General features: G+C 38.6%; 1 protein-coding gene across 5 annotated transcripts in view; it reads left to right on the forward strand.

Annotated features, from left to right (window-relative positions):
* Nucleotides 1–13,598, forward strand: part of Ctnna2 (catenin alpha 2) — a 1,077,131-nt gene that overhangs the window by 807,052 nt on the left and 256,481 nt on the right. The gene's annotated exons all lie outside the window — the stretch shown is intronic.

Below are 13,598 nucleotides of genomic sequence, written 5' to 3' on the forward strand. Positions count from 1 at the left end.
AGTTTACTGAGCAAAGAAATGTGCTGGTTGCAAGGCTGATGACATTAACAACACATGAAGGGAATCCTGTCATTGCCCAGACACAATTTTCCCAGGTAGAAACTTGAATTCATTGTTTTCTGTATCTGTTTTTCAGTTCTCCAAATCCAGGTAGGCAAGAGCCTGTTTCTGACTTCTGACAGTTCTTACTTACCAAACTCCCAAGACATTAAATGATAAACTAGAATGCTAATGACTAATCAGTAATACAACTCTTAATCTGATGTAGTAATGAAGTTCTCTGACCCAGTGTTTTCCCTTGGGGACATAAAGGTAGAATGTTTGCTTATCACATCCTTGTTTAGAAAGCAGGGAACCAAAACAAAGAGAGTTTTCCTGGATGATTTAAATAGCTAATGGCATCATTAGTCTTATGAATCCATTTTTCCTGGGGGAAAACTTATCTCTTGTGAGGTAAACATTTTTATCTTGAAAATGTGAATCAACCCTGGTAAATGTTGTCTAAGAACCCTCCATATATGCTTCTATGATGAACTCCATTTTCTTTGGCAGTGTTCTTTCTCTAGAAGACACGATACCATGCATTAAGCTATTAAAAAGAAAAGAAAAGAAAACAAAAACCGTTTTTGATTTCTGCTTTTTTTTTTTTGCCGTGCTGGGGTTAAAACTGAGGACCTACACCTTAAGCTACTCTACCAGCCCTTTTTTTGTGATAGGTATTTTTCAATACAGGGTCTCATAAACTCTTTGGTTCTTGCTGGCTTCAAATTGAGAGCCTCCAGATCTCTGCCTCCTGAGTAGCTAGGATTACAGGTGTGAGCCACTGATGCCTGGCAATTTTTTTTATTTTCTTTTTTTTGTTTTTGTGGCACTGGGGTGTGAAATCAGGGCCTAATGCTTACTACACAGTCACTCTTACTGCTTGAACCATTCTGCCAGCACTCTGTCTAACTATTATCCTGACTCCTACTGGTAACTTTTGCAAATGTCCATCCTATTCATTAAGCTTTGTTTGTGTGAGTCAGCAAATAAACCAGTGCCCACGGCAGCTGGAAAATCTAGATTAGCAATGCCAAATGTACCATTTGCTTCTGCAGTGCATCAAGTACAGAGAAAATTAGCAAGGTATCTAGACAAGAATGATTGAGAAGCAACTTAGAAGTGACTGAAATGAAAGGAATATATCACTTCTGATCACTGCCAGGACCTTCTGGGCTCTCTTCAGGATATGTACTGAAGGGGCGGACACACTTGGGCTAATGTCATCCAGAAGATGCATAGTTGCTTCTGGAATGTGAAGTCTCTAGTTTGACAGCCCAGCTAACAAGTCCTTTGGGGAAAAGCGTGTCCTTTTATTTTATCTTGAGAGAAAGCATAATAGATATATGGTCAGGTCTGGTTCTTTTTGCCTTCTTAGACAATCTCTCTATATCCTGTCTGATGTGAAATCATATGGGTAGGAGGAATTAGGAGGATGTTAATGAAAAACATTGGATTTGATATCTGGAACCTGGGTTTTAATCCTCTTTCATACCAAAAATGGCAGCGTGACTGTGGATCCTTCATCTCTCATTTTTAAAAAATTGTTTTTATTCCCTTTTTGTTTTTAGTGGTTTTTTTTTTTTTTTTTTTTTTTTGAGATGGTGTCTCCCTGTGTAGCACAGACTGGCCTCTGACTCATAATCTTCCTGTCTCAGCCTTTAGTGTACTGAGATTACAGGAGTGAGTCGTTACGCTTGGCTAAATATACTGATTCCTTTCCCCCTCCCCATTTCTGGGAATTGAACTCAAGACCTCATGCACTCCTCTGCCACTGAGCCATATCATCCCTAGCCTCCTTCCTCTCTCTGTCACCTTTTCTTATGTGTAAAAGCAGGGAGCCAAACAAGATCTGTTAAGTTTGCTTTGAGCTATATAAAATTGTATGAGTCTAAAGAAAATTCTCATTCATTTCCTATGTCAGAGGTTCTCAATTTAGAAGGAGTGGAGGCTATCTCCAGGACTTATCTTTGGTTAGCTTTCCATGCAAGTAATGAACAGCATCCTCCCACCTCCTTGATTTCTTGGATTTAGAAGGGATTGTGCTTTTCTATCAAGAGCCTGCACGCCTAGCTCTTGCCACCTAAGGACCTATTAGAAGAGATTTTTTTTGTCTTATTAGGAAGCAATGGATGAAGTAATCTTTACTGTGGTATTACAGTTCCCAGAAAAAAGGATGACTCTTTTTAAAAGAGGGCAGTGCTGAAATTTGAAAGTGGAATTTTAACTGATTAAGAGACAAGCTCCTTGGTGACCTTCCTTTAGGGTAGCAGTGGATGGCATATGTACTCTCCTGAAATGACTCCATACATTTGATATTTTTTCTCACCTTTCTAAATAGATGGAAAATAAGGATAGCAGGAGAACTGTTTTATGGTATTAATATTGAACAGTTATGGCATAATTTCATGCCACATCCATGGATTCAGTTCAAATACCTTTATCTTTCTTAATCTGCCTTTCTAGGACTAAAATGGTCCCCATCTGTCAGTTCCATTCCTACCCATATGTTGGGATATTTTTGTCTTTCTTCCTATTTCTTCTGTCTCTCCATGTACACCTGTAGTGGTACAAAAAAAATTCTCTGAGCTAAATCAAAGCTACCTAACTGTTGTGCAAATGGAATATGCAATGACTAATCTGCTTGGTTCAGAGAGACCATCAGTTTAGAATAGATTTTGGGCAGCTAGTTCATGGGATTAACAAGCTTTTTTTTTTTTCTTGGGTGTCTGACAATCCTTATGCAACAGTAGCCTGGTGGTGGCTCCATTAATATTTTCCTCTTCCTGAGATGCTTTCTGTACTTTCAATTACAGATAAACCTTCATGACAGCAGATTCTGAGTGAGAGTCGTTAATGGTCTGGGTCAACATCCTTGTACCCATAAACTCCTTTATATGATGGTTTAAACTACTGAATCTCATAGAAGAAAAAAAAGGTTTAAATCAAAGATTGCAGTTAAAAAAGAAAGACTTCTATTGACTTCCATGACTTTCCATTCTTTTAGTCTCCTGCTTCTTCCTCACAGCCCTATGCTTGGGAAATGCTGTTCAGAAGGGTAACTCTAAAACTTTGTAAAGTTCTTCTCTCCAAATTTAAAAGAAATAAAGCCAACCATGATCTGTACTTAGACTTCCCTAATTAAAGAAAGTGGAGTTAGACTTATAGACACTTAAAAAAATTCAAGAGTTATTTAATAATAAACATCACGTTGTAGTAGAATTTTTCAAGCAAGTAGAGCCTCTTTCTTGAGGCAAACTATCCCAAGGAACTGGAGGGTCATAAATTTTGAAAAAATATAATGCAATGGCATTATATTTTAAACTGATAGACATGGATCCATCTTGCCAATTAAACCCATGACAATGGGCAGTGCCAGGGCAGAATCCACTTAGGAGTATTTTGTTTGGAACTTAAAATGGATTTATGGGAATATAGCTGCCAGCTTTAAGCATTATGTTCTAATTTTGGAGCTGTGGTCAGAGTCAGCCCCATGTCTGAGCTGTTACCACGTCTGTGATTCTGGAACCAGACTATTGTGAAAGCAAAAGTTTTGGCTGACTCCCTTTCTAGGTGCCTAGGGACCCACATGGTCTACCAATCATCAGAGAGGAGCCAGTTAGTGTCTGCCAGCTGTACCTGCCTGCCCTCCTTCTATGTACCATCTGTGAACTATCTAGACACAGTCACTTAGCTTTTCCTATACATATAAGGATGCTGGTTTATCATTATTGTCATTTTATTAGTCTTTTTTTCAAGTTGGATCCTAAATAAATTAGGATCCAAGGCTATCCCCATGAGAAGAAACATAAATAATAACTAAAATGTTACAGTGTTGCTAAATGTAGCCACTCTTACTCCCCAAACCAATGAGGGGACTAAAGCTTAACCTTTCTTCCTTAATAGCCATTACAATGATTCCCAGAATGAGATTCAGTGAGTGTCAACTTGACAAAAGTCTCTATTTTGCTATTACAATACAGACATGGCTTAAGGTGGACCATTATCAATGAGAGGTTGTAAAATCACTGCTCACAGAATGTAAGCTAAATATAGCTGACCCAGGTTAAGTGGTTATAATGTGCCTGGAACAGTTCTAAGTTTTCTCCATGCATTGATTGACTTTAAGGATTAATATCCTCACACCAGTTCATGACATGGAAAAGACTGTCACCATGCCCATTTTGTAGATGAGGATGCAAAGTGACCTAAAAACCCATAGATGCACACAGGGTGTGGATAGTTGGAGGTTCCAGCTTAGGCAGTCAGTTGTGATCTTTGAACATAATGTTTACCTATTTGGTCTCTTCATAAAACCAGAATATGCAAGTGGGTTACCCATGTACTAATCTACTTTGGGGAAAGTATATGGGGAAGAAGGCAGGCCTACATAAATATATGCAGGTGCTTTGTGATTTTCACCAGCACCTTCACCACTATAGGATTTGAGATGACATGTATGCAGTGAAGACAGAGAAAAATCTATGGCGAATGTCAAAAACATGGTTATTGTTTGATATCATCCCTTGGGTCTCCAGCTGTTATGGTTCACTGGATCCTCTTTTTGAAAAAGTGCTATTATGTTTAGGTATCTGACTTCTCAATGTGTGAATTATAGACTTTCCAAAACATTTACAGATAAAAGGAATGTTGAGGCATTCAGTTCTTTTTCTCACATCTGCCTGTGATGGGACCAATTATTTTTAGATTCATTGTAAGGAAGCATTTTTAAATCATTTATTTCTAGATTTGAAAATGTTTTTCTTCATAAGGATTTGAGGCTTTCTGTATAGCTACAACAACAACAAAAATGACAGAATAATGATTTCTTCCAAATGTTAAAGTTTGTGTTTTCATACTGAAACCCTATATGACATCTAATAATCCCTGAGGGGTTGATTCTTAGGTCAGATTTTTACCTTGCCGCAGGAGCATGTAGATCAGAAAATGGTCTTACAGCAAAGGAATTTGGAATATAAAACTAAGCAACTTAGTGACAGCTAAACACCAACAATCGGAATTTTAAAAGGCCAGGAAAAATAGGGCAGAAGGCAGAGTGCTAAGAGAAGGTTCAAGAACAGAGTGAAAGGTCACTGTTTGGACTCGCCCCTTGATCAAGTGTTACATATTCAAGCTATGTCTACCTTAGAAAAATTCTGATAAAACAGCCCTGAATGTCAGCTCACAATGTACCTTTTACTTCCTGGTAAACACTCATTAGGCCAAGTACAGGCCAAGTACATAAATTGAAAATAGTCTCTGAACTATCACTATGGACAAGCTCTAACTTGTCAAGGTGCTGTTTAATACATGAAGTAATTTAATTTATTTCTATGATCCAGAATATGGCTGTTTGTTCACACATTAACTGAAGTACAGGGAAGATACCAAGTTGGACTTCTCTCTCACTAGCAAGTCTAGACCACAGGAAAAGTCTAGTACCTTAATCAACATTAATTAATAAAATAACACACTATACTGAGCAGAAGGATGGAGTGCATATATATATGAATAGGAAAACTCTCAACTAAGTGGAAGCTTTAATTACTGATCTGTCCTCTTCTGCTAATTTTTCCAGGCTGGCAGTGAAGAAGTAGGAAGGGGAAGGAGTAAATAGCATGACGAGCCTTAAACACATTTCAGAGAATGTCTCCATTTTTACATAATGAGAATGCCATTAAGAATCTTGACTGGAAGATCCAATGTAGGATTATTTAAGAAAAAGTCTATCATATTTTCCAGGATGAGACTCCTCAGCAAGAAAACTTGAAAGATTTTTGAACATGCTGATTTAAGCAGCAAAGATTTTTGTAGAATGCCCTTTCAATGTACCAGAACATTCATTTCAGAACACCCATCCTGGTGAAGTGAAGTTGGCCCACATTCATTGTTGAAGGCTATGTTTAGGCTGGGATTTCTTATCCAAACCTGTCACTGAAGAGGAGATAATTCGAAAGTGCATTGTACCTTCACCACTGTGGCCTGAATTGAGATGTTGCTGGAGCTAACCGCCTTGACTCTGACTGAATGTACTTAGTAGATCACTGCAGCCAGCTTGTGGCCAAATACATCTGTTCCATTTGACCCTGCTTGCTGAGGTCACCTTTTATTACCTAAAATAGTTCTGGCATCAGTTTTCCCAGGAGAAATTTCCACTGGGACTGCTGAAATTTATTTCCTTATTTCCTGAAGAGACAGGATAGATTTGAAATTCAGAAAGTCATTTTTACCTCAGGGCTGTTGTCACAGCCCTGGTGGAAGCCCATTTGCTCCAGGATCTCATCACTCTATGCCTCACTCATTCCTGTGGATGTCATTGCTGACAGCTGAGAGAATTCAGTTGCTCTTTGCTTAGATAGAAAATTATGGAGAAGGTGATGTTCCTTATATCATTCCTTAGTTGATGCTACCTGCCCTGATAATATTTGAACTTGTTCTTGGCTGAATGCAATTTTCAGGATAACTTAAACCAAACCCTTATCTCACTCTGGCCCTATAAAATTGTGTGCTTTCTTCTGTCATCAACCTTTCAATAGAGTTGTAGCCCCATGCAACTCCTCCTTTTATCATTGCTTATATTCCCATCAGTCATTCTGTACAATGGTACCACTTCCCAGATTCATCTTTAGTTCATTTCTTCCTTTTCACTCCCATTGCCCATTTTTGCTTTTCATAAAAATAATGGCCACAGCCTCATAACCAGTGTCCTTGCCCCAGCCTCCCTCCCTTCAGCTCACAATAACCCCTGAAGTCTGGTTTAGTGCTCACAAGTCCTTGTGCCTTTGACTTATTCCTTTTGCCTGGAGAACCACTACCTCTTTTTTACTTATAGGAAAATTTATAATTTTTCCTACATGGCTTAGCTTAAACATCAACTTAATCATCACAACTTTATCCAACTTCTTCTAATAGGGTTTATCAAGAAAATTCCTATAGCATTTAAAATCATCTCCATAAAGATACTTTCTAATGAATTTGAATTATTTATTTTACCTGTGGCCCATGTCCTATTAGTCTCTCTCTTCAGGGCATATCCTAGTGCCAAAAATAAAGTAAGCTTGCACAGGAGAGAATGAAGTCTCCCCTGTCTGCAGACACCTCACACAGAAATATCCAATTATCAATACATGTCCCTCAATATTTTAAGGGCTAGATTTCCTTAAAAAAATCCATATATACCATGACAGTCATTCCTATTTTAAAAGAGGGTGCTTTAACCCAACAGTTTTCTGTTTCTGGGCTCACTTTAAAGACTTGGCTCAAGAACTGCTAAAGTGCAGATATTTCACTCATTTGGGAAGATGCTGATTTCATGTATCTGTGGTGGCACCTTAATATCCTTGTCATCATAATCTGGTGTGGTGGCACATACCTATAATCCCAGAACTTGAATTTGGGAGGTTGAGGTGGGAAGATCACAAGTTCAAGGCCAGCCTGAGCTACATAGTGAGAACCCAGTATCAAATAAAACTATGTTATAACAAGATTTCCAGATACTCTTTGGTGTTCTTTCAGTTTTGGATTCTACTCTGTTTCTGATAGTGGGAACTTTCAGACTTCATCATAGTCTTTTGGGGGATGTATCTGAGGATGTGTGAGCTCTTCCAACTCTTCTCCCATTTACTGGCTTCTGCCAGATCTTTCCATGTGACAGAGACAATACCTGATTTGAGGGATGAAGAATCCATACTTGAATCTTGGAAGAGGTGAAAAAAAGTCACTGTATTTTTCCTACTCTAAAACATTCACTATACAACACTTCACCTCTGGCTACCTAAGTGGGTATAGAATACTCCCCCCACACTGACCAGATGTCCAACACCAGTTGGTATCTTCTAACTCAGTACAATTCTGACATTATCTAAGATAGCATCAGATCACACTCTAATGACTGGTTCTACAAGACTGTCCCTACCTCAGATGCTATTGAAGTAATATTTTGCACCAATACTTCTGACCGACCAGCTGTGCAGGGCTCCCGTGAAGCACTCCTCAGGAGCTCTTTGTCAGGTGTTATCAGTCAGGAAATTACAAAGACCTTAAGATTTCTGTCAGGAAGTACCCTATCTACAAGAATTTTAGATCTATGTCAGGAGCCGGGGATACAGGCCAAGGTTCTCTGTCTCTCTCTCTCTCTCTCTCTCTCTCATTTGTTATTTCTCAAAGATCCTCCCCCCATGACCCATATTAGAAATGAATGGTTTGTTGCTCACTGCACCCTATAGGGCTTGGCAAAATTGATCTGTGTTTTCTAAAAAGCAGGGCCTTAACTTGGATAAAAGTGGGTGGGGCATTGTGCTCAGGCAAAAGATTTTAGGGGAGCACTAAAAAGTTCTAGAATTTTTATTTTAGAAAATTAAAATTATTGCACAAAATCCATGGCGAGCAAAACGCCAACATTGTAAATAAAGATAGCATAACTGTAAATAAGACAGTGCAGTGTTTAGTGTTATTACATCCTGAAGCAAAAGGAAGAATCTGCAATTCTGATCTTGTCTTTATTTACAGTGTTATTTTTTGTTCACCATAGATGAACCCCTCCTTAGCCTTGGCTCTGCTCCAGAGCCTCTATCTATTAAAGTCTTACTGCACCTGCTGTAGGAGAAAGTTGTCCCCCCATCCTCCCACAAGTCTTAATGTCAGATGGTTTTCTTTTCCCTCCCACATTAATGGCAAGAAGGCCAACTTTTAAATTTTATGAGATGACACCTTGGACTCCAGATTCGGAGAACTATTTGAATTGTGGTGTCTTTTAGGCTGTCTTGCTCCAAATGCATTTCTTCTCAATGTTTATCGCAGTGACATGGGCTTTTTTTGCCACTCTGAAGTACTTCAGAGAAAATAGAGAGCATTTTAATACTGCTGATTTACTCTTTCAGGTCTACAGTAATTTCCTTACTGCCTAATTATAAGGCTTGGTTTAATTTACTGTACACATAATGTTTACTGATGCACATATGGTGCCACATTTCAGGAAACTATACCAGGGACAGGTATTTTTGTCATGCTGGAGCATGGAAAATTTCCTTCATGTACAAGAAAAAATGCTAAAAATTTTAATTGTCTTGGCAAAGAATGTCCCCCAATGGGAGTAGGGGAAAAGTCCCTCCTATCCTTAACTTGAGGAAGAAGGATACAATATCTTTCAACACTTACTCTAAAACCTGGGTGATGATTATATGATTGCATGTGTCTAAACAGTTTAAGTTTCCCCCAAATACAGGGGTGAGTAGAGGCTGCAGAAAAGGAGAGAGAGGAAAACTTATTTATCAACCAAGTCTGAAAGAGAATTTATTGATTCAGAAATTAGGGACTCTTAGAGGTGGAAGGAACCACCAGGGTATTCCGAGGACAAGGAGTCTTTCCTCAGCATTCTAGAGACTCCTCCCTTAGCCCTCTCTTTAGAGATGGGTGCTTATCCCTTCTCTTAGCAGCTGGTACTTTTATTGGGTCACTTCAGCTATAAGAAAAGTAAGATCTATGATCTTGTTACTATCAACCATTGGTATTGGTTTTGTGCTGCAAAATTGAATTCTCTTCCTAATTTGAAGGATCATATTAGAACAACTCAAACACTGTTTATCCAGGTGTTGTGAGTGCTAGCACTCAGGAGGGTAGACCAGGAGGATCATGAGTAGGAGACCAGCCTGGGTTGCACAAATGAGACTCTGTCTCAAAAAAACAAAACAAGAAGAAGAGAACTTTAGTCAGTCACTAGTAGCTCATGCCTGTAACCCTAGCTACTCAGGAAACAGAGATCATGAGGATTGTGGTTTGAGGCCAGCTGAGGCAAATAGTTCTCAAGACCCTATCTCAAAAATACTCGACACACACAAAAGGAGACTGACAGAGTGACTCAAGTGGTAGAGCACCTGCCTAGCAAGAGTGAGGCCCTGAGTTCAAACTTTAGTACCACCAAAAAATAAAAAGAAGAGAGAGAACTTTTTTTTAGAATTCCAAAGATCTATAGATAGTGACTATTATTGCATATGAAGTCATGATTGTTTTGCCTTTTCAGAGCTCAGAGTGCTCAGAATTGTTAGAATTAGAGATTAAGCAGTTATGTCCTCTTACATCAAGTCAACTGAACTAATCAGCTCTCTTGATCATCTAATCTATTACTCCCATTTGTACTTGGTTATGCGTGAAGGTCAGAAAAGCAAAGCTATCCAATGAAACTGTCCAACATTTGTTTAGTGTCCATTCTTTTCTTGAATTTTAACTGATGATGCCTACAACAATTTGTGAGAAATGGATTAGTAGAAAACGTTTATTTAAAAACAAAGTATTGAAGTTCCAGGAGTAATATTAAGTTTTTTTGTAAGACTAAATTTCTTACCAATACAAAGCTTATGTTAGAAAACCCAAGTGAGTGACTCTGAAGCCCATCCTTTTAATGACTATAGTCTTTAAAGTTGCTACACTTTGGTATTAGTTTATAGCTTTTATTAAAATTCCCTTAATGGGAAGAGCATAAGGTAAATATCAATTATTAATAAGTCCTGATTTTCTCTGTAGTAATTATCACAGTAAGCTTCATGTTTAATATAATCACCACTTTTTTTCTCTCTTAGCCATCCATGATCGTGTCTAGTTCCATGCAAAAAACTGAACTGTGAATATGATTTTGATAATTATTTTTTTAATTAATCTTAGGGGGAGAATGTAAAGGATTTTCATTTTAGCTAGGGGATATCTGATTAAATGTATATTAGGAGACTAGTAGATTTTCCTTCTGTATTCAGTGAGAAATGTTTGAACAATTGTGCCAAGCATTCCAGGAGTAAAGAACTATTTGTCTTGAGGAATTTGGGGAAAAAAGAAGATTTTACCATCTGATCCAACCATAAGTGAGTGTCAGAAGTTTGGATGATTAATCAACCGCAGCCCCATCCTCTCTCCTTCCATACTTTCTTATTTTTCACAAGTACAACAATCCTGCTTAACTGTTAAGGGCAGAACTTCTAAAGTTTTATTTGAGTCTTTTAATTTCAAAGAGAATTAGGTTGCCTTGAATAACTACAGTTTAAACTGCACCTGTGTAAAGGACTAAAGAGCACCTTTGGGCTGGGAGGTCTAGGAGACCAGAAAAATGGAGAGTGGGAGGGTGCTGAGGTCCAGGAGCAGTGAGAAGCCAGCACTAATGAACCAGGCTGACTCTGAGCATATCTGTTCTGCCACTCCTTTGAAATCCACAGGCTTAGATCAATGTGGCCTTAGGCAGTATCTACAGATACCAAAATAACTAGTTGAAAGGGGATAAGGTGTGACTGATCAAGTAGTCCTTGTGTCTGTATATTAACATAGTTCCCAGCTTGCCTGCTTCTCTACTGGTGCATTTTCTGAGTGTTTGGGAAGGCTGTGGAAGTGCCTCAACAGCATTGCACACTTAGGGGTAATAACAAGATTTGGGGTCTAGCCCAGGTCTAAACACCTACATAAAGAAGGCCAGGATAACCTCTTAATCCACAGAGGTTTTAGGAAATGCTAACAACTTTTCCATTTAACTGCCTTCTTCCCATTCCTTCTCAAAGCTTTTGCTAGAAAAAGAATTGCTTTGGGATGACTGGAATAACCCACATTTTCTAGCAGAATGAGAGGCAAAGAAAGAACAAAAGTCAGCTTGCTTAAACAAGACTGGTCAAACTGACCACCTGGGGGCTCTTAGAGGCCATCTCTCACCTCCTTGGTTCTTTTCATAAGCAGGTAGCTGCTGGGTACCGCAGATGCTCAGTTTTAAGTAAGCAGTGGGTGAATGGTGCTTGAAATAGCTTGGGACTTGTGTTAACAAAAAATAGACAAATGAAAGGGATGCACTAAAATCCACCAATGAAACCATCCTAGAATGGGCAAACTATTGCTAATGTTTTAAATCCAGCCGTCTCCCTGTTTATGTGAAGTTTTATTGACTACATTTGTTCTAAAGTTGCAGAGTTGAGAAGCTGTAGGGGAAACTGACTGGCCCATCCAGGCCAAAATCTATACTCTATGGCCTTTTGCAGGAAAAGTTAAGCAACCTCTGCTCTAGGAGTAAATCTAGTTTGAGATAAAATTAGATAGAATCCCCATTCCTTTGAAAAATTGAAGGACTGGAATCCGATTATCTCCTGCTTTTCCCTTAAATAGTGAAAACACCAATTATTTTACAAACTTGGGAATGAGGAGCAATCATTGGGCTTCTCTCTGAAAGGAAAGCCCTCTAGGGAAAAATTCAGCAGCTGTTGGAAATGCAACGCTATGCAATAGTTAAAGACGGGAAGTGAAAAAGTGTAGCACACTGGCAGCAGAACTCTTAGAGAGAGAAAGTAGATTCAAGGTGCACAGTTATCCATAATTGGAGTAAAGCAGGAGAGGATGGTAAATGTGTTTCTGTTTAAAAGCATGATAGGTTCTTTTATAACCACAAAAGTCAGAAGCATCAGAGGTACATTTATCAGTGACAACTGTACCAAGAAGTGAATGTCCATCGTTGTTTTCCCTTACCCAACAGCATCTTGGTCCAGGTTACCCATCTTCTTCAGGTAAACTGATACCTGGAATGGGAAGTGGTAAGGTTTTAGCTGACTCTTCTATTTACAATAGGGATTCTTCTAAGACCCATTGGATAAGTGTTGAATAGCAGGACATAAGGATATATGGGTATGTAGAAAGAAAATAGTTTTAGAGAGTTCTCTGAATGTTGCTTCAAATTCTTTAAATGAACACTTTTTTCTTTTATTTTTTCCTTTCTTTCTTTTTTTGACTAGAGGAACTGACCTTGAACTTGTAATCCTCCTGCCTCTGTCTCATGAGTGCTGGGATCAAGTCATTTAACACCATGCCCAGCCTTAGGTGTACACTTTTTAAAGCCTACTACCAACTCCACCCATTCAATAATTGTCTCCCAATTACCAATGCAGTTGTGGGGGGATTAAATTACCTTTTGAGCAGCATTTTGCAAGTTTCCTAAGGGTCTTTACTAGGGTGAGAGTTACTCATGTAACTCTTGACTATCTCAGTGGATTCAAGCAGCTGTGCCTATTCATTGCCAGTTAATCAAAGGTAGGTATTCTACCTTTCTCAGAATGAAATATCCAGGCATCTGATCTTACATCCCTTTTGATGATAAGCAATACTAGAGGAACTGTAATGCTGGGAGTGAAGAATGAAAACATAGGTGACCTTTGTCCAGTTAGAATTTGTAAACTTGAACAACCAGGTCTATAAACACATGACTTAAGTAAAATAGAAGCACTGTTCTTGGAATCAAAAGACCTGACTCTGGCATTTGCTATGCTCACCCAGTGAATCCTCCCCATCTCATCTAAGCATCACAGATAATGATGAGTATGCTGCAAACCACACCAATTACTCCCATCATGATGTTAGAAGGGAGGTCAAATGAAATAATGTCAAGGGAAGTTCTCTGCAAGCTATAAAAACAGAGCATGCATAGGATTATTATTACAGGAAATAAGCAGCCAGGAACTAGTAGATCTTTTAAATATGTAGAATTCCAAATACACTTTTGAGGCTGCATTAAGGGATTGAAGCAAACTAGATAGTAGCAATATCTTTTC

Source organism: Castor canadensis, chromosome 12 (assembly GCF_047511655.1).
Source record: "Castor canadensis chromosome 12, mCasCan1.hap1v2, whole genome shotgun sequence".
NCBI lineage: Eukaryota > Metazoa > Chordata > Mammalia > Rodentia > Castoridae > Castor > Castor canadensis.